This window comes from Pinus tabuliformis, chromosome 6 (genome assembly GCF_031772625.1).
Source record: "Pinus tabuliformis cultivar Carrire ecotype Pingquan chromosome 6, CPIR1, whole genome shotgun sequence".
Taxonomy (NCBI): Eukaryota; Viridiplantae; Streptophyta; class Pinopsida; order Pinales; family Pinaceae; genus Pinus; species Pinus tabuliformis.
Window position 1 is genome coordinate 1,046,509,630 of NC_142292.1, and position 26,534 is coordinate 1,046,536,163.

A 26,534-nucleotide genomic window follows, 5' to 3' on the forward strand; every position below is an offset into this window, starting at 1 on the left:
AGAAGCGTTGTGGGGCATTTCCATGGATTCGGCCAAGAAATAGTTGGACAACCCCTCCTGCAAATTATGCAAACAATCAGTAAAAATAAAGAAAATATTACAACAACACCATTCGAAATTGAGACAAAATAGTTTTATTAATGAAGAAATGGTTTCCATTAGACCTACGTTCGAGAAGGGAGGCTTGCTCCAACGGACTTCACGTAGATAAGAGGGCCGCCATTGACATGGGTTATCGATGGAGGTGAGAAATTCCATGCAAAATTGCCGTTGTCGATCATGTCGTCTAAGGAAGCTGAGGAGGCCCTTGAATCGGGTGAAGAAATAGAAGAAAAAGATGTTGAAAATGAATATAAATCACATGTCGATATGAAGCACTCTTCTACCATGGCTCCTAAGAGGGTTTTGAAATGAACAATAATCTTGAATTTCTGTCATGGAATCTCTGTGTATGTCTTTCTGCAACAATGGAAATTCTCCTCCTGCCAAAAGTTATGTCGGGCATTTTGTAGCGGCAGAGACAAGGACATCTCCCTATTTGATTACAGAAACTTCACCACGTGGAAACCTCGAGGGTAGGCTCTGTTCTTGCAACGGGATGGGAAGTGAAAGTTTCCCCTGGGTAGTTTTTGGCTCCCCGGCCAACTGTTTTAGCATTCCCATCTGGCAGGTTTCCTATTTGAATGTTAGTAGACTTAACATGCCATGTTGGCAAGCAGCTAGCGCCCTTTGAATTTAGGTGGATGGAATTTCCTATGATGTGGGGACCATTGAGGCTCTATGAAAATTAAGGTAAGGTTTCTGCTTGGTCAGCCTCATCCAGAGCCTTATTTATATCAAGTAAATGGGATTAGAACAGTCGGGGGACTGATACTCAAAGTCAATGCTTCCATTTCGTGAAGTGCCCAATCATCCTTATCGGAATTAATAATGAAATTGTGTAAGATGTCCACATTGAAACACCCTTGTCGTGTATAAATATGTATGTGTGTGCCCCTTTGTTACACCATCGCGTGTTCTTTGTTTCCATCTCCCTTTCCATTCCAGAAAAGTATTTTGCTTCTTATACAGAGAAAAGTGAAATGCAAGTATATTTATCAGCATGAATTGAAGAGGGGAGCCTGAGATTTGCATTTGAATAACATAGAACTTCTTCAAGTCTATCTCTTTAACCACTCGGATAAAAATAACTTAAAGAAGAACGCTAATCATAAAATTTTGGACTTCCTGGAAATCCTTGTCCATACTATTCTCTTGTTTTCGGGCACCTTCCAAAGTACGGGGATTGAAACTGCAACTCAACCATCCCACTGTAGCTGTAGGTGTCGGCCTTACAATTTGCCGCTTTGGTGCAGTGTGGATATAGTTATAGCAATTGTTTTAGTGGCGTTAGCAAAAGTTGCAAACTATGTGAGATGAAAGAAAGGTTAAAGCAACATCCGTTGTTGTCAATTGGGATGTTTACGCCCTGGATTTTGAATAGAGGAATGGAACACAAGTAAATTGGGCAGCGTAGGGTTACTATGCATAAGTATACAAATAAAGATCAATTAAATTCTCTTCATTTCCCCATCAATCTATTGATAATTTAGTGAGGATTAAACCCTGGAATATCTAAGTACTGCTTTGCACAACCTTTTTCTATCACCAAGACAATGAGATGAATGGCTTCATCAAATTGTACCAAATATATGACTTTTAGAAACTCTTGAGGAAAACAAATTTTCTTTAAGAAGCTAAAACATCCATTAAGATACTGCGAACTATGATAATATTTAATAAAAAGTTAGTTTCCTTTCGCCTTAGTAGAATGCATGCTCCTGAGAATGAAATAGACCGCTTTTAAGTTTCTTTAATTTATATTTGCACCAAATGAACTGAAGTATGTTCCAGATAAATTTAGTTAGTGTCTTAACAACCTACAGTATCTCTCAACTAGGTCATGAGCTACACAGAACTAGTAAAATCTAGTTTATCTGGACAAAATTTCATTGTTGAAACATTCCTGAAACTGAAATTATTTAACATTCAACTTTACGTGACTTGCTGTTGGTATAGGTGCGAAGATGTACAAAACCTTGCAAAGTCTAGTACTCCCTGACAGTGTTAAAATATGATGTACTTGAAACTGATTTTATCTTTTATGTTAGATCTTTAGCTAAATCTTTTTGACTTGATCCATCTGAAATATCACTCTATGCAACGTAGCTCTAATCAAGTAAGGGTGACTTGTTCATAAATAAATCTTATGCAGATTATTAAAATTTATTAACACAATTTGAGGCTGAGTTTTTATAACGATTTCCGTTGAGTTGTGGCTTCAATTAATAGTATCATAACCATTCCCCTTTAGAAAACATGTGAGGTACTGTTAATAACCTATTCATCATATGCCTGTTGAATCCTTACCAAAAAGCCATAACCAGTCTCCTCAATGTTCCCTTGATCAGATTTAGGATCATAGTTTGTCACAATAGCTTCCCTCAGCCCTTTCTTACTACATCTGAAATCCTATTAGCTCTAGATAAACTGTGACAGAGGCCCCATAGACGCTATGATCGAAGCAGTCTTCAAAACAAGAAAACTAAGGCCTCTAAAAATCAATGAGTTGGGGATCTGTCATATGATATGAATCTGCATCGATTGGAGTTGCTTCTTGCCTCCCTGGCCTGATCTTTGTCCTCTGGCACTGCTACAACCGCAGTCTGAAACCAGTATTTAAGCCTACGTGAAATCCATGCAATAGCAACTGTGTGTAAAAATTGAGCAATAGGTCTGCACATTTACCTAGAAACAAAAGATATGTCTATATTTTTAGAAAAATTGGATGTCACACTCTGTACTCGATAGTATGTACAATTTTATGTGAATATGAATAGATAATAGATAACTAGCTAACTTACCAAAAAAACATAAATTACTTGAAAAATAAAGCCATACACAGAGGTAGAAATAGTCAACGCTGAAAGTTTCCCAACAACAACAAAATCCTCTGGGGACATGTTCAAACTCAGGATCCAATATGTGCAAGTAATACCACATTTGGAGGCACAACTCAGAACAATACTATCTCTGTGAATACCAAAACAGAAAAATGCAATTTGCCCAACTTGTTTGTCACTCGAATGTGCATTGGATATTTTATTAAAGTTGTTATAGAATTGAAGTCGAGGGAATTGCCCAAACGATTGCATACCAAAATCATTTTCTTTTGATGGTCTAGGAAAACATCACAATGTTCAATGCCAATAAAACAAAAAAAAAAGCCATTGTCTAACAAGTTCACAATTTTCTCTGGAAAACAATGGAAATTCCAGCAGGATTTTCAAAATCCTGCAGACTTTTTTTAAATCCTAGTTACAGTGGTCAAGCTTTAGGATTTTGGGTGCCCCAAGGGTTCCTGAGGGTGCTGAATCCATTTCAAACACTCCCAGGATCAGATTTTTTGAAAAAAAAAAAGATTCACTGGATTCCAACAAGAATTTCACCTTTCGAGCAAAAGTGTGGCCTCATAGATGAGGCCTAAAACACATAACAAATTAGCAACATATCCAAACAAATAAAAAATTAGCAACATATCTAGTGATGTGTAGAAGCTATGCCACCTAATACATTCATCAGAAGGTATTTTCTTTTAAAGGAAATATTTTCAGAATATAAGGCCAAAAAAAAAATTATGTAAAGCAGCTGACTCATCCCAATCATTACAGCTTTAAGCATATGGTGATCCCCAATAATTAAATCTTTAAAAATTTGGTGATAATATATTCATTTTATACACTTGTAAGATAAAGGGAAGTATTTCCATTGCATGTCTCTTGAGCATTGCAGAGATTAGCTTTGACTTTTATAAAATTTACGATCCTTAAAGCTTGATTCCAACGTTCTGCAGAGCTTTAAAAACACATGAGAAAACAAGTCTTCTACAAAAAATAAAGAAAATATTAAATTAGAGACCCTTGCATGGTAAGGGTCAATTACAATTCAGAATACAGATTTACAGGAGACTAAACTATCTACTGTATCAATTGCAATTTCCTGCAATTTGAGCACCTACCCATTGAGTCATATTATTAGACAATTGACCTATCAAACACCCTTGTCAGTTGTACATGTGATGAATCAAAACTTTAATAATTTGAATTATGTTTCCACAAGCTCCTTTCTCTATCACTATTTATCAAGCATCTTAAACTTCCATATTTCTTGCTATTAAGAAGCATAATCCAAACACTCGATCAAATAGCAACATTGTTGTCAAGCCCAGTGCTTGAGATTTCGACATAAAATCCAGTGAATGATTGACTGGATATGCACAACATATAGACATTAATCAGTTAGACCAGACATGAACCAAGCCATGCCAATTGCCAGTATATATTTCATTCCGCTCTTCATCGTAGAATAAGGCAGTGATGTCTTCAAGTGATTCTTATACAGTACTTCTAATTGTAGAGGCATTTGGGCGATTTCTAGGACTAATCTGAACATTTGGATCATTCGCACGGATCTTCATCAGGCACTTTCTAGTGAATATGTTGCTTAAATTTATAGAACCAACTGCAAACTCCTAGGTACATCTCAGTCATTATATATAAAGAAAAATAAGAAATGTTATAAGAAAATAAATCTTTTCAGCAATAGAAAATTTACAACCAATAATTGAACAACAAAGTTGAGGCCTGGGATATCTTACCATTTCCTTCTGCTCCAGAAGAAAGAGGAAGTGCCTTACAGTAAGAAATAATCAAATCTTGGTCACTAGTAATGTAAATGTTATTTGTTCCCCGGATACGGGTGATGACTTGTCAAGGGGGGGCGTGCCACATGCCCAGCATGTGCTGCCCCGTGGTAACCTTAATACGCCTAGTTAAACCGCCGTCAAGGTATAATGGCTCAGCAGCGAAGCGATGGGTATTCAATGCAAGGCAGAGGTTCTCGATGGTGGCAAAGAATGCAGTTAATGCTCGACTGCAGAGAAGGAATGGAACACGATATCAACAAAGGATGTGGGTGCATTGGCATATTGAGGTTCGAAGGGTGCAAGAGCAGAGAAACTGCGAGACGGTGGATGTTGCGGCCTCTTGCTGCTGCAATTCAAGCCGTGGATGTAGGAAGGGGGGGCAATTCGAGGGATTTCTGGTTCAATTGGAGGCGAGAAGGGTTAACTCTAGTGCAGGAGGAGGGTGCTCAGAAATCGTCTCACCAGTGTGGGGATTGGGGCAAAATCTACACAGTGCCTATTCCTACCTATTCTCTCAGGCATACATGGGTGGCAGCGAAGAAGACATGGCCAAATTACGGGAGCGACAGCCTAGCAGACGAGGACCAGGGAGAGGTTCCTCTTCTAGAACCCCTGCAGCAGATGAACACCACCATTGTTGTTGCTGCTACTGTCATAGGCGAGCAAGAGCCACACAACTCCCAGTCGGGCAATTCGTGGAGGTCGGTAGCTCTAGCGAGGGAGGACCATTGCTTCCGGCATTTGGCTCTGTGGTGTTCACTCTGGGTAGCTCAATGGACAATGCAGGAGTCAATGCCCACATTTCAGTTCTTTTCACCAAAATCCCTGAAGAATTTGGAGCCGGAAATCCTCTGGGCACGTCGGAGAAACCTCCAGAAGGCTCTGGTGTGGACGCGCTGGAGAAGCCTCCAGGAAGCTCTGGTAAGGACAACCCTGATAAGGAAAGCCCTGAGGTGTTGCCACCGAACGAGGCAGGCAATTCGGGGAAGGAGACGGTGCATGGCACCTCACACCCAATGGGGCCGGCACCTCAGGGCAATGATGAGAAAAAGTGGAAGGCGATGTGGGAAGGAGTCCCAGAGGGACGGGGGTGGTGCTACGTGGTGGAAGACAAAATCCTCTGCGAGGACCAGGACACTGAACCCCGGCTCAACGCATGTCCTCCTCTCCCAGCCTGAAACTAGGATTAAAGCTTCTGCGGGTATGTCGGTTCCGGATTTCATTATGCTTGTTGGCTGGCAATGTATGCGTCTGTCTGTCTGGTCTATGTATGTCGGGTATATTGTCAATTTTCTATTTTCTGTCGGGTTTATGTATGTTGAAAGCCCCTGCGTGGGAAGTCATGGGTCTGATCAACGCAATGAGGCCCCTTAGCAAGCTGATTCTCACGTCTTTTGGGCCTCCAGCAGCAATTAGATTTTGGAGGGACTCTGTCAGTCTGGAAGGTGATTTTGGAAGTTCTCTAGGTGCTTCCCCTGCGAGGGAGCTTTTTGTTTCAAAGTTAATCTATCCAAGGTGCAACTACTGGCCCTGGAAAGCCTGTCTCACTGTTTGTAAAGTTTACTTGTAAATATAATACAATAGTCTAGATAGTCTTTTAACGATACAAAAAAAATATAAATGTTATTTGTATTGCAATCAAGATGCCATAGCAAGTGGTCCTCAAATGAGGTAACCATCTCCCCTCTGAAATTCCATGCAACCACTATACGATTGTAGAATGTCAGGAATAACTAATTCTCATAAGGAAAAATAAAAGCTGAAGGAGTCAAGAAATCTACCCTACTTACTTCAATCAATTGCGTATTGCGAACCTGCCACAATGATTGGCATCATTTGTAGATAGAACTTTATGCAAAAATATAGGTCAGCATTTCAAAAAACCCAATAATTTGAAATTATTAAACTAAGCTTTTAAAATCCAAAAAGAATGGGGTTACTGCGAAAACACAACTCACATCCAATGTTTATAGGTTCTCATTTTCTTGTTTTACGAGAAGTTTCTCATTGAACTACTCAATAAATTCAACCTTCTTATTGTGATGCAATAGGTGATTAAATGATTTTAAAACAGTGCCATCCTATATAGATAAAAATTTTAATGGAACATGCCCACTGGCCCTGTCGAATATTAGTAACATTATCCCTGGGCTGTCCTCAAATTGGCAACAGAAAAAAAGGAAAAGAGAAATATGGATCAGAAGATTTAATGGAAATCAATGTAAGAAAAATGGTCCATTCACAAATTCTAATCATTGCTAGGATTGACAATTGTTGAAATATCCATTTCAAAGGAACTTGAGCTCTGTTTTACAATCTCTTAGATAAAGTAGATCATATCATCTCTACTTGATCTTTATCTAAGAACATGTTCATCTGATATTGAATACAATAATGTGTAGTTCTTTAAGTCGAACACCTTATAGATGCTAAAACCAATAGAAACACCACAACACAATTAGGATATCTAGTAAAGTTTTACGAAAACACTATGCATCAAAAATTTGTTCACATAAATACCAAGCTTAAACATCCTGGGTAGCATAGGAGAGAACTTTTCCGTTCACATCATCAAACTCTACAAAACTAGGCCATTTCAATGACTCGGTCTCGAATAAGGCAAAGCTTGCATCTGGTTGACCCCTCCAGATATACCTACAAATTTTCATGATTCGTGTCATTACCAAAACATCTATCATTCAAGTTTCACAAAGCTTAAATACAATTTCACATATTCCAAACCAAACTTGAAGTTCATGATTCACAAACTTGGATCAAAATAATTCAAAGAAAAACATACTCAATGGGTGTTGTTCTGCATTTCAGTGAACTGAAATTATCTGAGGCATATACTGACACTGTGATTAGAGAATCATTGTTCTTATTACAAAAGAGGCTATGTATCACTTCATTCAGGCTTATATTCAAGTAGCATATTTTCTTATTGGCCTCTGTCAATGCAGAACAAAAATTCAGACACTAGCAAGAAACCACCTTACAGAACCGAAGAGAATATCAGCCACATAATTAACACTTCGAAAGCGAATGGTCTTCTTCAACATGTCTATCTTCTCACCCTTGCTAAATGCTACACAAACACCAGATTGGGCCAAAGAAAATACAATATCACGTGCTGCAACAATTTCTATGATTTTCGACCTCTTCTTCAGGAACTGCAGCTTCAAAAACCAAAGTGCCTTGGGATCATAAGTGTCAAATTCCTCTTGAAAGTAATAAAAAAATAAATAAATCAATATCGTGCTAAAAGTCCACCATTTAACATACATCAAAAAAATAAATTTCATCTAATGCTCTAGAAATCGAAAGGCGTCTATGGTCAACATGATTTAAACTACAACTACAGGTCACTGGCAACTGCCAAAAGAAACAAAATCTAAGAAATTTATAAATATTAATGAACAGTAGACTTAACTGCCTAGATATTGAGAAAATGTTTAGTAAAAATAATTACGAAAGGAGATGGAATCTTCAACGGTCTATACGAAAGTGGACAGAACTTCGCAGGTTTTTAAATATGCACTCTAAAAGCAGTATGCATGAAATGTTCTGACGAAAATAAATCTTGAGAATGAAGGGCAGGTGTTCCCAATAGAATAAACTAGCAAACTAAAACCTAAACCATATTGGTTTGTCTATATTATTGATTTCGCAAGAGATGTAATATTCGAATATTTCATGGAAATTTTCAAAACAAAAAAAAATCACAGACTGAGAAATCAAAAGCTTGCTCTGTTAACTATTATACTTCATTGCAATTGACACTTGATGGTCTCAAATTAATCATTTAGGGAAATGACTCTTTATACTGCTCAAGTACTAACAAGCTCCAGAAAAACGGCCTTAACTTGGGCTATCCAATCTCGGGCACAAACCAGAGTGTAAAAAGTACCTTATCGGAATGGATAACATAAATCAAGGGTTCTCAATCATTCAAGGTCCTACTCAAAATATACTATATGTCACGTTAATGATTATTCTATGGGTGGTGGAATTTTCTAGTGAAAACATAGATTGAATACCATGGACTTGTGTAAGGCTTATTGTGATAGTTGTTTTGATGATCTTAAATTCAATAAGAAGATCAGTTCATAGAGAAATTGGGATTTTAGAATGAAAGCTTATTTAGTTAATATAAGACCAATGAAAATATTAAAATACACTTTTACCCTTATTCTAGTGTGAAATAAAAATGTCGTGAAAAATAATGTGTCTCTAGTTTTGGATAAAAGGACCCTCAACTTTCTTCGCAACTTTTGTGGTCACTGGCTACTTGTGAAAGGAGTAGGCATTTTTAGAGATGCGGTGCTATTTAAAAGGGAAATACTAGTAGCAATAGGGCAAAGGGAATTATTCCATTCGTTTAATTATTTCTCATTTGTCTGGTCATATTGTGAGCTGCAATATATATCATGAAATTGTTTTAGTACTAGTAAACAATGATTAAAAATATAATTAACTTGAGCCTTTGACATTTAGAGGACATTTCTCTCAATTTGCAAAAAAATTAAAGTATGTTGGAAACAGTTTCTGAAGTTTTGGTTTTGGTACCACCTTATAGCATATTCGGGTTCAAATGCTATTTTCCATGACAGACAGTTGAATATGTTTCAACTCTAATTGTTATTGAGGGGTTCCACAAGGATGTCACATGAGCGTTTATGATGCCCATTTTAACCTAGATAGCCACCTATGTTAAGGTTCTATTCTATAGTTCCATGTTGTTATTTATGAACGTTATATAAATTTGGTTGGACACGTGAAAATCAATGGATGGATTTGGTATTGATGATGGAAATGTTGGATGTATGACCAAATGTATGACTTAATTGGTTACAATTTATCTAGTGCGTGACTTGTCAGAGTTATTATTTCATTGTATAAGCTTATATAGATATGATTTATCTAATCAATGACTTAGTGAAATTATGATTTATCTAATGTAAGATTTATTTCTAGTATGAACAACAACAAAAAATTTGGCACGTGGACACTGGGCTTAATAAACATGATGTTTAAGATCATGTATCTATATCTATTTTGTGGTTCTATATATGCATGGATGAGAACTAAACTACAGATTGGAAAGAACCGTATGATAACCAAGATGTACTATTCCGTTGGGGAAGGTCGAGACGACCAATGAGGAAAGGTACAATGTACATTGTTCTATTACATTTGGTACCTACTTTATATGCACTCTTATGACATGAGTAAAATGAAAATGACAGGTGGCAAGATGACCTAACTAGATTATTCGACGACAAGTGCAACCAGCTCTGTAGTGAGGTTCATGTTAGGGTGTTGACCCTAGTTGTGAAGGAGGGGTGGAGGCATTTCTCACCGTGTATCCTCTGAAACCTGGAATCGTGGGAGGGCAGTGGTGGACACACTCCCCTAAACATGTGATGAGGATTGCCAATTGCCTGCTAGTGAAGTTAGGTCGATGTATTCGATGCTTCCACCATGTCGGTTTTATGTTATGAAACCAGCTCAAGAAAAGATAGAAAAGATAGATCAACGCCTTATAATTCAGCCTCTTCGAGGGGGAAACCTCCTTTACATTACGTAAATGAACAATTCTAGGATGATACAAATGAAAAAACCTCCTTTCTATATATAGGAGTCTAAGGAGTCACAATATAATCCAGCCGACCTAACAATAATAATATAAAGCCACAAAAATAACAACAGAGGGATTCTATCGGGCACAAAAATAACAACATGGGGGTAATAGGGGCACAACAATATAAATAAGGGGTATAACTACAATAGTAATGGGGTAATCACTAGTATTATAGGGACCCAACATGCCCCTCTCCTTCAAAAAAGTGTTGTCCTCAACGCTTGAGTAGTTCTGGATACTTCTGCATAAAATTCTCATCCTCCCATATGGAATCTTCAGCGGATAAGTTCTTCCACTTGATAAGATACTTTGAAATTGATCGATTTCGTAGCTGTCGAGTTCTTGTTTCTGTGACCGCTTCCAGTTCCAATATAATTTTTCCTTCCTCATCAAGTTCTGGCAATATTGTTTGCACTGGGAGCTTGTCGCCTATAACCTTCTTTAAACATGAAACATGGAAAACTGGGTGCAATCGAGAAGCTGCAGGAAGCTCCAATTTGTATGCCATAGTACCAATCTTTTGCAACACCTTGTAAGGACCATAATACTTTGGTGATAATTTGTTATCCTTCTTAGCTCGCTTTAGGGACATTTGCTTATATGGTTGTAGCCGTAGGAATACCCAATCACCTACATCAAAACTTCTTTCACTGCGATGTTGATCTTCCTGTTGTTTCATTCTATTTTGTGCCAACACGAGGTTATCCTTTAAGAGTTGGAGGACTTGTTGTTGATGTTCGATGTGATGTTCCACTGCCTGAACCTTCGAATTTTCTCTTAAATATGATGTGATGGATGGTGGTTGATACCCATAAAGTGTTATAAATGGGGTAATTTTTGTTGCTGTATGGAAGGAAGTGTTATACCACCATTCAGCCAGAGGCAACCATTTGACCCATTGTGTATGTTTATCAGATACAAAGCAACGAATATATCCTTCCAAATTTTTTTTTACTATCTCAGTTTGCCCATTAGATTGAGGATGATAAGATGAGCTATGAGCTAACTGAGTACCAAGACAAAAAAATAATTCTGTCCAAAAATTTCCAGTGAAAATGGGATCTCTGTCACTTACAATAATCTTTGGGTTTCCATGTAGCTTTTGAATTGTTTCCATAAATGCAGTAGAAACTGTACTGGCTTTAAATGGATGTGATAATGCAAAAAAATGTGCATACTTGGTAAGTCTGTCAACTGCCACCATGATGACACTCTTTCCTTCAGACTTGGGTAAACCTATGATAAAATCCATTGAAACCTCCTCCCAACGTTGGCTTGGAATGGATAAAGGTTGTAATAGACCCGGTGTCTTAACTGTTTCAACTTTATTTTGTTGGCAAACCAAACATTCCACCACAAACTTTTGAATATCTGATTTAAGGCCATCCCAAAAAAATTCCTTCTTAACCCTGTGGTAAGTTTTTAAAAATCCCGAATGCCCTCCTAAGGGAGAAGTGTGCAATTCCATAAGAATCTTTTGTTTTAGTTGGGAATTCTTACAGAGGTATAAGCGATCTTTGTACCATAATGAATCATTTTGCCAGCTAAATGTATCAGACATACTGGAATCTTGTTGTAGCTTTCGAATAAGTGCCCACACTTCTTCATCATTCTTCCATTCCTCCCTTGCTTCGTTTATCCAATCTGGTTGGATAATAGAAATGGCGCACAACAATGCTTCCACATCCTCATCCTTTCTTGAGAGTGCATCTGCCACCACATTTTGCTTCCCTTTTTTGTAGATGATTTCAAAGTCATAACCCAACATCTTTGTGACCCACTTTTGTTGCTCTTCAGAGGATAATCTTTGTTCTAAAAAGTATTTAATGCTATCATGATCCGTTTTTACCTTGAAATGTCTTCCCATTAGGTAGGGTCGCCATTTCTTAAGTGCATGGAGTATTGCCAACATTTCCTTCTCATAAATAGCTTTTCTTAAAAGCTTTCCCTTGATTGGACGACTTTCAAAAGCAATGGGTCTTTCATCTTGCATTAGAAAAGCACCAATTCCATTTCCTGAAGCATCACATTCCACAATAAAGGTTTTTGTGAAGTCCGGTGTAGCTAAGATTGGTGCTTGGCACATTGCCTCTTTAAGATGTTCAAAGGCCTTTGTTGCTTCTGGATTCCATGAAAATGCATCTTTCTTCTATAATGTTGTTAGAGGTGCTTCTATTCTCCCATAATTCTTAACAAACTTGCGATAATACCCTGTCAACCCAAGAAATCCCCGCAGATCATTTATGGATGTGGGGATTTTCCATTCCTTAATGGCTTTAATTTTGCTAGGGTCTACCTTAACTCCTTCATGAGATACAATATGACCCAAATATTCCACCTCCTGGACTCCAAAGAAACATTTGGATCTTTTTGCATATAATTGTTTCTCCTCCAATAGTTGTAGCACCTTGTCAACATGTTCAACATGATCCTTCCAAGACTTGTTGTAGATTAGTATATCATCAAAAAATACTAACACAAATTTTCTAAGGAATGGTTTGAAAATTGAATTCATCAAACCTTGAAATGTTGAAGGTGCATTAGTAAGGCCAAAAGGCATGACCAAAAATTCATAATGACCCTCATGAGTTCTAAATGCCGTTTTCAGAATGTCTTCAATCTTCATTCTGATTTTATGATATCCCGAACGAAGATCCAACTTGGTTAAGTAAATTGATCCATGCAATTCATCTAGTAATTCATCAATGACAGGAATGGGGAACTTATCTTTAATAGTGAGCTTGTTGAGCTCCCTATAATCCGGACACATGTGCCATGATCCATCCTTCTTATGCACCAATACTACTGGAGCAGAGAAAGGACTTTGACTTGGTTGAATTATACCAGCCTCTAGCATTTCTGCAACCGTACGTTCAATTTCACTTTTTTGGGCATAGGGATATCTATACGGCCTGATGTTTGGAGGAACACTTCCTGGAATCAGATGAATAGCATGATCATGATCACACATAGGTGGGAGACCTTTGGGAGTCTCAAATACCTTGGAATGATTGTCCAGGACTTTTTGGAGATCTGGACAAATAGATGATTCCGATGTGGAAACATCTAGCGAACATAATTGTGCAATTACACCTCTTTGCTCCTTTTGTAGAAGCTTTGTCATACCATTAGAGCTGATTATCTTTCCGGGTTTCCCTAGAATACCCCTTAATTCAACTTCCTTTCCTTCCGTAGAAAATTTGATGAAAAGCTCTTGAAAATTAAAATCTATTGTACCCAAGGATTGTAGCCATTGGACTCCTAGTACAACATCAGCACCTCCCATTGGAATGGAAAGCATTCGGCTAGTCAATACATATTCTCCCATGGATAGCTTGATATTATGGCACCTTCCAGAGCAATTTATTGTTCCTCCATTTGCAATCATCACTTGAAACTCTGGTTCTGGATATAGGAAGCAATCCAATTCTTTTGCTACCCTACAATGAATAAAATTGTGGGTGATTCCTGAATCAATCAACACTATTACCTTTTTCTTCTTGATTTGTCCTTCTATATTGATGGTTTGAGGAGTGGTAATTCCCGCCAATGCATTACAAGATATGGTGGGATTTATTTGCTCTTCATCTAGGCTTTGTTCCTGGAGTATATCTTCTTCTTTTGACCTTTCTTGCTCCTTTTCTTCTTCCTCTTCACAATCTATGTAGAATAATTTCTTCTCAGCACACTTATGAACTTTAGTGTATTTCCTATCACAACTGTAACAAAGCCCTTTTGCTCTTTTTTCTTCCAATTGTTGTGTTGTCAACCTTATAGGTTGTGGAAGACTAGGGGCAGCAACACTTCCATCTTTATAGTTGTGAGTGGTATGCTTCCTGGTTGCCATAATTTTGCTTTCCATTTTTCTTGCTAACTTGAATGCCTTCTCTAATGAATCAGGTTCCCAAAGGTAAACATCATGTTAGATACTATCCTTTAAAGACCCTATGAACACATCAATCCTATGCTCCTATGGAATATCTTTTACCCTTATGTTCAATTTTTGGAACTCCTCAATGTGCTCCATTACTGAACCCTTTTGTTTGAGACTTATCAATTGGCTAAAAAAAGTGTTGCTTTTTGTATCTTCATAATGTGCTATCAATTCTTCCGTAAAAATTGCCCAAGTGATAATTTTTTTACGAGAGCAAAGCCATTGATACCATACAAACATATTTGGTTCCAAATATATAGTTTCCGTACGTACCTTTTGTGTGTTTTGCACATTATTGAGATCGAAGAACTGCTCCATCTGTAATATCCATGTGGCGGGATCCTTGCCATCAAACTTCCTCATATCGATTTTTGGGATATGGTGGGTCTTCGATCCAACATTAGCATCTATGGAATCATGATTAACATTACTTTTGTTCACATCATGAGTTTCCTTTACAACCTTTTGACCATTAGTAAGTATTTCTTGTAGGAAATTTGTCAAATCTCTCTTCAAATCTGCCATGTCTGTCTTCAAATCCGTCTTCAAATCATCCATCTTAGCTTCCATGCCCTTTATATTAGATTCCATGCCATTTATCTTAGATTCCATTCCATTTATCTTAGATTCCACGCCACTTATCTTAGCTTCTGTTAGCTTTTGTGAGCGTGACATTTGTTGCACTTGTTCTTGTAATTTTGATATATCATGTAGCATTTCTTCCTCTTCCTCATGAGTCATGCTAGAGCTTTCAGGTTCCTTACTAGGTGTTTTCATTTTCTTTCCTCGGGGCATCAGTTACCGATAATAATGCTTTACTATGCCCTTTGAATTCCATTAAACCAAGCTTACACAAAAATTTAAAAAAAACTACACACTGTTTTTCACTTTATAGAAGCCTGATATGTAATCTAATGTAACTCTGTAATTTTGGAACATCCAATTTTGAAATTGTGACTTGTATTAGCCTTCTGTGTCCTCTTTCCAATGCCACAAGTCTGACCCAAATTGGATTCTCCAAGGAATAGTTATGTGAAATCGCCCACAGCGACTTGCTTTTAAACTAATTTAGTAGAGCGAACTTGTACGACGTGCCACGAGTCACTGTTTCAACCTTTGTATCTGAAACACACATAAAAGAAACTACAATCCGTCCTCTTTCTGTACCTTCTTACGAAATTTCAATCCGATCCCCAGAGAGAAATTTATGACGATTTTCCCCAGGTCACCTGTTTTGAATGTAATTCAGGAGTCTGCAAAAAGACCAACTTCCTCAGATCATATCTCCGCAAATATTGCGCGAAAAGATCTGAAATTTGGACCCAAGGTTCAGCGTGATCTCTACTCAAATGGGTTTTTTTGCGACTTCTGAAACGTCATAGAAAAAATTTTATAGCGAAAATGCCACGATGACCTGTTTGGAGCAGCGAAACCTTAGAATCCAAAGCTCTGATACCAAATGTTATGAAACCATCTCAAGAAAAGATAGAAAAGATAGATCAACCCCTTAGAATTCAGCCTCTTTGAGGGGGAAACCTCCCTTACATTACATAAATGAAAAATTCTTGGATGATATAAATGACAAAACCTCCTTTCTATATATAGGAGTCTAAGGAGTCACAATATAGTCCAGCCGACCTAACAATAATAATATAAAGCCACAAAAATAACAATAGAGGGATTCTTTGGGGCATAGAAATAACAACATGGGGGTAATAGGGCCACAACAATATAAATGAGAGGTATAACTACAATAGTAATGGGGTAATCACTAGTATTATAGGGACCCAACATTTTATCAGTGGTTAGTATGGTTGTTGCCATTGATAAAGCAGCAAAGGATGGATAGGGTGGGAACGGAAGTAGGTCAGGATGGATAGGAGGATATAGATCAGTTGGAGACTCTTGATGGGAATTAATGTCATTGTCTGACTTATCAAATTTTATTGCTATAACTCTCTCTAATTTGCTATGCTTTTGAACTCCTTGTATCTTTTCATTATAACTTCAGGATCAAGTTTTCTGAAGGAGGGGTGTATGTAATGCCCTACTTAAATCTTATCCTGCAAATTTCGTTAATGTTTACATTATCTGAAAATATTGAGAAATATTGGTCTAATATACAATTCATGATTTCTATGATTCAAATTCCCAACTTACCTTCTCAAATTGAATCTTAGTTAGGGTATGGTCTCCTTTCATTATTTCAAATAATATATGTACTCATCTCACATTCCCCAATGTACCCTCACATTTACTTGGGAGAAGACATGGCCCTCTCCAACTCATTATCAATATATATATTCATCTCACATTCCCCAATGTATCCGCACATTTACTAGGGAGAAGACATGGTCCTCTCCATTTAATTACATCTCACATTCCCCAATGTTCCCTCACATTTACTTGGGAGAAGACATGGTCCTCTCCAACTCATTATCAATATATATATTCATCTCACATTCCCCAATGTACCCTCAAATTTACATGGGAGAATACATGGTCCTCTCCCATTAATTTCCCAATTTTATATTCATGTCACATTTCCAAATGTACTACCAGCTTTACTTGAGAGAAGAGAAGTCAACTGTAAGGATGGATGAGAAGTTAATGACATTAATGAGGGGTGGTTGAGATGGAGAAGAGAGGGAGGGTATAAAATGGAAGAGGGAAGGGAGAAAAGGGGAGGTTGGGGTCTTGCTTATGATTGTGGGGTTGGTTGTGATTTTAGGATTTGTTGTGTTTCTTTGGAGACCTTAGGAACCTGTGGAGGTTTCTTGGGTTGTTGAGAGGAGGGAAATATTGTTCATCTTGGTCTGGATCATTCATCTTGGACACACACACTACATCTGGTTGGACTTGGGCTCGGAGGGATAGGGAACCTACGGAGGTTTCCTGTGCTAGGGATTATTTCCTAGTTGGCTGGGAGGTAAATCCAGTTGGATTTTTCAAGAGGAGCGTTCAGCAGGAGCAGTAGGACAAAGGCATCTCCACCAGCCACTGGTATAGGTATTCCTCCATAGATTACTCTTGTAAATTTTATTAGAATGAATATTCACCTTAAGTTACGCTGATTAGAATGTAAATGGTAAAATTTTATTTGTTTAAAAGTCTTCTAAGTAAGTAAACTATCGCCTCTTATTGCATTTAATTAGATCTGTTAGCAGACCCTAGACCCTAGGATAGGTCTCTTACACTTCCACTTATCTCCCTATCTCTCTCCTCTCCTATTCTCTCTCTTCCCTCCTCTCCCCCTCACTCTCTCTCCATCTCTCCTTTCTCACTCCCTATCTCTCTATATCCACCTCTATCTCTCTATGTATTTGTTCTTTCCTCCCTCTCTCACCCCCTCCAACTCCATCTCTCTCTCAGTGTCTCTCCCTCTATCCTTCTCTCTCTTCCTCTATCCCACCACACCCTCTCTCTCTCCCCCCATCTCTCTCTCTCTCTCTCTGCCCTCCAAATTTTTCAATATCTCCCTCCCTCTATCTCTTTCTCTTTGCCCTCCAACTTTTTCAGTCTCTCTCTCTCTCTCTCTCTCTCTCTCTCTCTCTACGCCCTCCAACTTTTTCACTATCTCCCTCCCTCTCTCCCCCTCCACCCAACCCCCAACTCTCTCTTAAATTTTATCACATTGTATTGTGTTTAAGAAATTATCTAAAAAAAAAAATTAACTGGTTGTAAAATATTAAACCTATATTTTGGATCAATCATGTCAAAGAAAATAAAATAATGAAAAACTTTAAAAAATCATGCACTATATTTAATCTATTATTGCTAGTCACTTTTCTTTCTCTCATCCCTTGGATCCTTAGCTAAGATGGATATATGTTGGTTCTTTATATATATTTAGCTAAGATGGATCTATATGGTTCTTTAACCAACATAGATCCATCTTAGCTTAATTTTATTAAAACCTTAATTTAATTTCTATGGGAATATTTTTAGTAGTCATGAGGATAGAGGGTTTAGATATATCTCAAATTGTAACATTTTCCATTTTAGATTCAATTAAATTTTTTTATAAAATTAAATTAAATTAAAATATTTTTACCATGAAATAAGTTATGATTTTTTGGCATGTGGTAATTATAAGCCATGGTATTGGTCCATGGTATTGTAACAAAGTCTATTTACAAGTTAATATCAATAATAAAGTGAGGGTGAATATCCATGGTTAACAATCTTGTCATATTGTTATAAAATATTTTGATTGTAAAAAAAGTTATGATTTTTGGGCATGTGGCATTGATAAGCTATGGCATTGTAACAAAGCTTATTCACAAGCTCATAATATCAATGGAAAAGTGGGGGTGAATATCCATGGTTAAGAATCTTGTCATATTGTTATAAAATATTTTGATTGTGAAATAATTTATGTTTTTTGGGCATGTGGTATTGATAATCCATGGTATTGACCCATGGTATTGTAACAAAGCCTATTTTTTACAAGTTAATAATATCTATGGTAATGTGGGGGTGAATATCCATGATTAAGAATCTTGTCATATTGTTATAAAATATTTTGGTTGTGAAATAAGTTATGGTTTTTGGGCTTGTGGTATTGATAAGTCATGGTATTGGCCCATGGTATTGTAACAAAGCCTATTCACAAGTTAATAACAAAATCAAAATATAACAAATTGAATTTTATTATTTTTATTAATTTAACTTTTTATTATTAATTGAGCCAATATTTAAATGTTTACACTCATCTCCAATATCACTTTTAACTTCTTCTTCTTCTTTTTAATTTAGCCTCTAACACAAAAATAAAATAAAAATCTTATTAAAAATAAATCATTTAACCCAATTACAATTTATATCTTTTATTTTTCTATTATAAATATTTCTTTTACTTTTTCCATTATAAATATTTTTTTTTTTTTTTTCATTTAAAGTTTAGTGTTGGGTTCAAATAAAATGTTAATAAGTTACAACATCACATTTTAGCATTGAAATTTTCTCTGCCTTGTAGGTATCTATGTGGAAATGATAGAATAAATATTTCTTTTCTTTTTCATTTCAAGTTTAGTGTTGGGTTCAAATACAATGTTCACAAGTTATCACTATCTTGATTTGGTTAGGAAGTATCTCGTCACGGTTCAAATGTTCACAAATTTTGGGAGCTATGAACAACTTTCCAGTAATGGGGTGATTGGTGAAAGGCCACTAAATTCCAAACTATGTGGATATCTGGAGATAAATCTATAGGGGTGGGATAAAGGAAATATGGATCGGATAAAGGAAATATGTATCGGGGTTTCCTCCCTATGCTGAATCTCTCGCTCAAAACCCCAGATCCATCACCCTCCGCAAATCCATCACCCTTCTACAATTTTCTTGTTTTAGTGGGTTTGAACAATTTATGTGTGGAGAGATGGATCTCAATTAGCATAAAGATTCCCATTTTGATAGATCATACTTTTGTAGTTGCAGATCTACAGTTAACTCTATGCCTTTATAAGTGTTGGTCGACTCAACCAGAAGCACTGTGCACTCGACTTGATTTGAATGGCAGTGGATTAAACAAGTGAAAATATGTGGAGTTATGGTAAGTGCTTTGGTTAAGGTTTCAAGTTCCTATACATATGTTAATTGTATAACTTCAGTCTGGGTAATTTTTTACATTCAAAATTGTCAAATATGTAGAAGTTACTTTACATGTAGCTTAGATGAGAAAAAAATTGTCTTAATATAACATGTAAACTTCATATTACTTATAATTGATGCTATTGTATCTTATTTTGCATATGTTAATTGTATAGCTTTAGTCTGGGGTAAAATTCATATTACTTACAACTAATGCTATTGTATCTTATTGTGCATATATGAATTGTATAACTTCAGTTTGGGTAATTTTTTACGTTTAAAATTGTCAAATATGTAGAAGTTGCATTACACATAGCTTAGATGAGAAAACATTTGTCTTAATATAACATGTAAACTTCATATTACTTACAACTGATGTTATTGTATCTTATTGTGCATATGTTAATTGTATAACTTCAGTCTAGGTAATTTTTTACATTTAAAATTGTCAAATATGTAGAAGTTGCATTACACGTAGCTTAGATGAGAAAAAGTTTGTCTTAATATAACATGTAAACTTCATATTACTTACAGTTGATGCATATTGTATCTTATTGTGCATATGTGAATCATATAACTTCAGTCTGGTTAATTCTTTACATTTATAAATTGTCAAATATGTAGAAGTTACATTACACATAGCTTAGATGAGAAAACGTTTGTCTTAATATAACATGTAAACTTCATATTACTTACAGTTGATGCATATTGTATCTTATTGTGCATATGTTAATTGTATAACTTCAGTGTGGGTAATTTTTTACATTTAAAATTGTCAAATATGTAGAAGTTACATTACACATAGCTTAGATGAGAAAACATTTGTCTTAATATAACATATAAACTTCATATTACTTATAACTGATGCATATTGTATCTTATTGTGCATATGTTAATCATATAACTTCTGTGTGGGTAATTTTTTACATTTAAAATTGTCAAATATGTAGAAGTTACTTTATAGGTAGCTTAGATCCATAGACAAACAAAATATAAAAAATATGGCATGGGAATGAGTAAGCATTTTCACACTGGTTTAAAATTTCGCCTTGCTTGGCGAATAGAACCAATTTAGAACTATTTCTATTTTTGATGGAGTATTAAGTTATTAACCTAATATAATAACAATAAAAAAATAAATTTAGTCTCTTAAATGATTGCAAAAGGCTATTTTGAATGTTATATAGAAGTTACATTTCAAGTAGATATATCTACCCTGATGTAACTATAATATTCCAACTCCATTTTTTTCACACTTCTCAACATTTTAAAGTTTTGTCTAGTTTATTGTGATTATGAAATTAAATAATTGATATTGTTTAAGACATCTCCTATCTGCAACATTTTGAATTCTTAAGTGGGATCTTGGGTAGGTCGTTTTAACTAGATGGTGTTTTATAATTCATGGAAGAGACTTTAGGAGCAACCTTGAATTGCATGCTTGTTTCCATTATGTATCTAATATTTGCAACTTTTTCCAAGTGAATAACCCAATATCCCGTGTTGAACATGAAGTAACTAAAAAATTAGGGAAGATTAGCTATTCTATTTCCAGAGGGGGATAGATCCAGAGAAGGAAATGAAAACTATCATAAATGGCTTTTGTCGAGTTGTATTTAATGAGATCTCACTAGAATTTTTTACTGAAGTAAATCAATTGATGATTTTGAAGCTTGAAGGTAGTGTTGAATAGGTGTTGCAAGGTCTCTCTATAGCAATATCTATCTACATGATTCTAATACCATGATATAGTGTCTCAATAACACTATTGTCTAGTGTTGGGTGGTAGATGTAGATAGCTTTCTCATGTCCTACAAGTAAATCGTATCATTTAGCTTTCTCATGTCCTACGGGTAAACTGTATCATTACATTTTTTATGAAATCTCGGAATGTGTTCAATTTTGTCTCAAATAAGGAAATATGTATGTACTATTGAATTTATCTATGTTGCAATAAGATCAAGAATAAACTTTTCGTTGCAAAGAATTGAGATCTACCATGTAAGTTTTGTTTACTACAAGAAATTCTTGATTTGTTAGATCCCAACTAGTTAGGGTTGAATTTGTTTTTATTGTAATAAGATTAAGAATAAAGTTGTCATTTCAATCACTAGAATCTACCATGTATGATTTCTTCACTACATGAAATTGTTGATCTGTTAGAGCCAAAATTATTAGGATTATGAAGAGTCCTCTTTTATGAGAATATCTATGAATGCTCTATTCTTGCTCAAAGAATTACATATTAATAAAAAGGTGGAAAATAAATGAGATGCAATTGAAGGGTTTCTATTTTAAAATACGTGGAGGCAGTATAAAATCATTTTTACAGTTGCCTTCAAATATTTTGGAGCACCCACCAAAGTGCTTCATTTTCCTCCTAGTTAATTCCATTTCTACTATCCCAATGCTTCCAAAAGCCCTTCTCCAAAGTGATCTCCTAACTATCTTGGAGGGAAAGTGATTACTTGATTGGAACCCACATATTACAATTTTATTAGGACCGAGGGATGAGAAAGATCCATATTATTCGATCTCTTCCTCAAGTTAAAAGAATATTGAACAATTGCCTTTCTGTTTAATTGATACGAAAATCACTCCAGCGTTTGTTAGGATTTTGAGAACTTTTTCAATGAATTTTTTTTTTTTTGAAAGTTGTGTTCTCAATTAAGGAAATTAAAGAAATGGTGAAAATGATGCAATGGAAGGATTTTCTATTCTAATGCTTAAGAATGCCTTGCTAATGTGAAGGACTTGGTATTTTATTGACTCAATATTAGTGGCATTTGACTTCCTATCATTCCTTTTAATTTCATTTTTGTCATGTTTATACTGTTATCCTTGAAGTTGGTGATCTACTAGAAGTATTAACTATTAAGCACTCTCAAAGTTAATATTGATAGATGAATAACTTTAAATGTTCCTACTTGACACTCTAGTATTACATGATCATGCAAAGAAATTATTAATCAATATTAAAGGGAAGATGATTAACGTGCAACATTTATTGGCTTGTCATATAATTACTACATTTTGGGCCCCAATAATATATTTGAGGCTACTTATTGGTTTTTACTTATGGAGCTTCCCTTTGGCTCAGAAAAACATCCAGGATAAATGTCCATTGCATTAGCATTGGAAATCATCAAAGAGGACAACCAAAATTAGTAGAGGGTGTGGGATAAATTGGTACAATGAGCAGATAACCACTAGAGAAACACTGAGGCACCATAATTTCGTATGTATTTAGATTCACTCGAAATTAACTAGTCACAAAAGGTACCTTTTTTCAAATATTTCATGTATACATAAATACTCAAAATTCAATTTCAGACTAATTGTTCAAACTAATAATTATCTTATAGTGATAATTTTATAATTAAATAGTTTAATATGATTAATATTATAGGACACAACTATAGGGTCTAACTGTGAGGGGCATTATGACAATATATGTACACTTCTAATTGTATTAGACAATAATCTCTCAGAGTGTGATATCCATCCAACGAAATGTACTACTAGAGGCCATTGTGGGATTGAAATTTTTTCTTTTAGTGGACCATGGTGATATATTTTCTTGGGCCTTAATGTTCTTCTTCCCTAAGGTTTTGACACTGCTCACAACTAGCACCTTCATTCAACCAAGTGAGGTACTCATCTTTGAAAGTTGAATAATTTTTTCTCTGCAATCTAATATCATGTTGTATCAATCTCATGATCCTAAAAACATAGGTCATAATAGAAAAGAAATTTTACCGTGGGCAAAAGCATCTCTGAATTTAAGGAACATGACTCTTTTAAGACAAGCAATAAGGAGATTTTTTACACTGATTTTTTTTTTCCATTTGTTTTCACAAGTTATCTATTGTCTGATATTCTTAACATGTAACTTAGTTTGTATGATTGTGCCTAAGATTTTCTTGAAGGTTTAATACTAAGTTTCTAAGGTGTTATTTTCTATCGTAACATTTTATTTACTTTGTTTATACAGGTCAGCTAGCTGCATAGTGGCAACTATCGCCCAACTAAAAACTATTTCCCAACTAAAGAAAACTTGTTAGAGTTTCTTACTTTTCTAGGGAAAAAATGGCATTGAAATTATTGACGTTGAGGTATATGTCATATAAATCCTTTATAGTCTACTTTAGTTTATATTCTAATGTTCATCGTCTTTGATGTATTATACTCTGCATTGTATCTTCTTTTATTTTCATAAGATGAACTCAATATTGATGGTAAGAAGCAGGAATTGAAGAAAGAGAACAATAACAATGGAGTGCAAATTGTAGAAAGAGAGAGAAGAGGACCAGTCTAGTGATGCCTTTATAGACAATATCTCACATGAGACAAACACATACATATTGATGGTCAAGTCCTTAGAGTTGGTGAATTCACCTACAATGCCTTGGAAAAATAATGATAATGTTTTGAAATGATGAAACATTATTTCATGTGTGAATTGTAGTCCAACCAATATTAAGTTGAAAACTCGTATTGTAATACTTGAAATTTCACATAATATAATTTATGTGGTTGAAATTATTTATAGTTTTGTTTGATAGTATTTAGTATTGTAATAAACATGTGTAACTTTCTGTTTTCACATTAGATGAACATGTGCATTGTATGAAATTTTGTTAAGTTAGTCACAATAACATACTAATTAATTTATGTTGACTAATAATTAACACATAAAATCAATCTAAAATTACTAAATTAATAGTTCATATTGATTAATGATGAACACAAATAAAATTAATATACGAATAAATTAGTCGTTTATAGTAATTATTAATGAAAACTTACATGAAATGAATATAAACTACTAAATTAGTCATTTATATAATGAATATGAAACTACCGAAAAAAGATAAATGAATATTGCAAATGATAAATTTGTGATTACAAATGACGACTAAATTTTGCATATATACGGCTATTAGTAGCTAATTTACAATATCTTATAACACGACGAAAAATTAGTCATATTTCTTTGGTCATTAACAAACGTTAACTAAAATTTGGATATATATGACTATTAGTAGCTAATTTATAGTATCTTATAATACGACCAACATTTTGGTCATATTTCTTTAGTCATTAATTGGTTTTCTCGGCTAATCATATAGTAATATATTTTGTTGTATATTTGGTAATTAATTGTGACAATTATTGACTACATTAATGACCAAATTAATGACTAAATATACTACTAGATGATAAAATTGAGACAACCAATTAATGAATAAGTTTCAAACAAGTAAAAGTTGTTCGTGTTATAAGATACTGTAAATTAGCTACTACTGGTCACTGACTGAAAAATGGTTTTATATGCAAATTTTAGTCCTTTTTTTAGTAACTAATTAGCCATTTTCTACTAGTGACCTTGAGAGTCTATTCATATTTTTGGTTGTGCTAAAAATTAAATTTGACCTTGATACCATGATTAATATTATTTTTTTTCATGGGATTGGAAAGATAAGGGTCCTTCCATGATCCATTTCCATTTTCCCTTACTCCAAATGAACTTCTTTATTGGCCAATGAGTCTGCCATTAAGTTTTGATTTTGATACACATGGATAAACTCTATTTGCTCAAGCTACTTGATTTGAAGGTTTATTCTTAGCAAAATAGGGCAAGAGTCTATGTTTTGTGTTTCCTTATTTTTTCTCATCTAGAAAATAACCAACATTGAATCTCCATACACCATCATTTTGTTCAATTTTTTTTCCATTGCAATTTCCAGTCCCTTGTCATAACATAAGATATTCAACTTGGTTGTTGGTATGCATTCTCAATCCCCATGCATACTATGATTCTATTTATTTTTCAGGGCATAAGATCACCCGTCCCACTCCTGCCACCCTCGAAATCATTGAATTTCCTATTTAAAATCAAATCAAAATTGAATTTATTAAAAAATGTTACCAACTAAACAAGAACCTTACCAAGTTCTTGTTTTCTGGAGGTCACATCAAACCATGAATTGCATGTTGATTTTGAAAAATGGTGATGCAACGTCATTTCAGGGTTAATATTTTAATAATTTTAGCCATGTCATCAAAAACCAAATACGATTATTACAAAAGACATGAAAAACCATGTTGAAATGCAAAAGTGGTGATGCAACATCATTTTTTTTCATGGTTAACATTTAAATATTTTTACCCAAATGCAGGTGATAATCAAGATAATTAAGGTGATAAGACGGTCAGGTGGCAGACGCACTGGCCACATGGTCGCCTGCGTCTTCCCCCATGCTAACCTGAGAAGCATTCAAGGCACCTTGCAGGTGCCATTAAATGAGTGCTATAGTCAAGACAACACCACAACGCTCATAACAATGGCATCTGCAGACCATTATGATATTCCTCCTGCCTTGCTCCACTATGTTTGGCCTCCTCGGGCCACAAAGCCCTGTTCATGCACTGTAACGGGTAGCTAATGCTAGCTGCTAAGTCGTATAGACCTTGGCAATGTGCTTCACTATTCTCATACCAGACTCTACAACTTAGCTCCTGCTCAGACCTCCTTTTCCCATTCTCTGCGCGATCATTCCAAAAACCCCTCTGCTGCTAACCTTGCCTTCAATCCTTCCATGGCTCGCATCCGACAT

At 35.3% G+C, this 26,534-nt stretch overlaps 1 pseudogene; it reads right to left on the minus strand.

The window, feature by feature from the left end:
* Positions 1-4,268: 4,268 nt before the first annotated feature.
* LOC149262567 (uncharacterized) lies at positions 4,269-26,534 on the minus strand (annotated as a pseudogene).